The sequence below is a fragment of the Tupaia chinensis genome, unplaced genomic scaffold (assembly GCF_000334495.1).
Source record: "Tupaia chinensis unplaced genomic scaffold, TupChi_1.0 Scaffold146140_1, whole genome shotgun sequence".
NCBI lineage: Eukaryota > Metazoa > Chordata > Mammalia > Scandentia > Tupaiidae > Tupaia > Tupaia belangeri.
The window spans coordinates 926443-928654 of NW_006205995.1; positions in this window are offsets into that span (position 1 = coordinate 926443).

The window sequence follows — 2212 nt, forward strand, 5'->3', positions numbered from 1 at the left end:
TATGTATCTTCGCCAGGCGGGGAATATGCGAAAAAAAAAAAAAAAAAAAAGAAAAGAAAAGAAAAGAAAAGAAAAAGAAAAAGAAAAAAACTTAAAAAAAAGAATGCCTAATGGGAGTTGTGTGATGAACGAGTTGTCATAGAAACAGTTTACACAACACAAACATTTCCAGCATTCCAGGGCTTGGTGAGGGAGTATGGTATAGGAGTTCCAGTGTGGACCCTGGTGGCTGACTCCCTGGGTTCAAATCCTGTCTGTGTCCCTAGGTAGTGGTATGTCAATGGCTCTGCCCTCTACCCTGGAACCTGTTTTCTGTAAAATAGGAATATAATCATAACACGTATATTACAGGGTTATGTGAGGATCAAGTGAGTTCACCTGGTAAAGTATTTAAGACAAAACCCAGCGCCGGAAGTACTCAATGACTCTTTAAGCTATTGTTATTTCTTAGGGCTAGAACTTTTTTCTACTGTCTTCTACTGATCTGCTTTGCAAGTAACTGACTGACCTAAAAGAGACCCTGGGAACCCCTATCCAAGGACCCTGTCCCAGCTGTACAGAGGTGCAGCTCGACTGAAGACTGAGCCATAATGCTTAGTCATGAGCAAAATTAAGCTCCAGCAGTGCTTCCTGGCCTGAGCATTCAGCGAGGGCTAGAGACTGAATGCAAATCCTGGTGTTTTTCAAAGTACACAAAATCATGTCCTCAGTCTTCAGATCGTGTGGCAAAAGTGCCCACAGCGTTGCTGAGGCCCTAGATTTCAGAGCCGCGCTCCATAGCGTGGCTGAGCAGTGCCGCAGCCTGGAGAAAAGTGGTACAAGCACTGCCGGAGGAGTCCCGCAGGAAACCCCCACGATGTCAGTGCGCTAACACACACAACGGGCCCATCCTGTGGCAGTGACAGCAAATTGAACTGCAGTGCTGGAAGCCACAAGGGCGACTGTGGGTTCTGATCCCCAGGTTGGCGTCCACCTGTGCGTGGGTACCCAGAATCCTGAGAAGTTGGAGGACTGTGGACGGGGATCATGGCATGATGAGACAATGTCGAGGGTTTTCTTTCCTTTTCTTTCTCTATTTTTTTTTTTTTAATTCAGGATAGAGCTTATGAATGAGAGAGAGTGAAAGAGAGAGGCACTCCATAGGTCTCGGTTACACCACGATCTCCTCTCTCCAGCCCTCCTGCCCACCAGGTCCTGGGCATAGGCTAGCCTAGAACATTTTCAGACCGGCTGGGCTAGAGGCTCAACTGTGGATGGCAAGTAACTTCCAGCACATGGGAGTCCAGCCAAACCGCAGAGGCGGGGCCATGGGTGTTTTTCCCTCTGTCTCGTGTGCCCAAGCCGTCTCTATCATGAAAAAAATGATAAGGAAAAAAATCATACATCAAAGAGAGAAAATACTTTTTAAAAAAGTATTTTATTGAACTTTATTTTATTTATTTATTTTAATTTGACCAGAGAGAGACAGAGTGAGAGAGAGAGAAAGTGAGAAAGCAAGCTGCCAGGTCCAGGACTCAAACTTCCTTAGCCACTATGCCACCTGCTGGCCCTGAAAATACCTTTTTATAATCTCTCTATTAAGAGTGCGTACATGCACACAGGAGACAGGAGGCTCCCTAGTGCACCCTGGGCATTGCATTCCCTTCCCTTTGGGCATGGTACAGTCATTCTAATGTCTCTTCAGGCCTGGTGAGAGGGGCTTCTACCACAGTACCTTCTGTTCTCCTCTGGGCTCTGCAAATTGTACAACTGAGGACATGTAGCTCTCTTTTTTTTTTAAAAAAAAATTCATTTCATTTATTATTATTATTACTTTTAATTTGACCAGAGAGAGAGAGAAGGACAGTGAGAAACCAAACCACCAGGTCCAAGACTTGAACCGCAGTCAGCCATGTGGGAGTCCATCACCTTAACTACCGCACCACCTGCCAGCTCCTGAGAACATGCAGTTCTTATAATGAGCCTGCTTCCTAGTGGTCCTACCCTTCTGCTATTTATTAATCCAACTTTTCTGTTTTTTAAACAACTTCTCCAATTTACAGATGGAGCCCTAAATCCCTGATTTGGGTCCTCTGTAGTCTTGTAGGTTCTCTCCAGATCAGAGGCCCAGCTAGGAGATACTCCTCTGAGGAATTACTGCTGGGACTCCCCCAGCACAAGCACTCAAGGGTCCCCAGATTCTCAGTATCCTCTGGAGGAGACCGCCAATGAC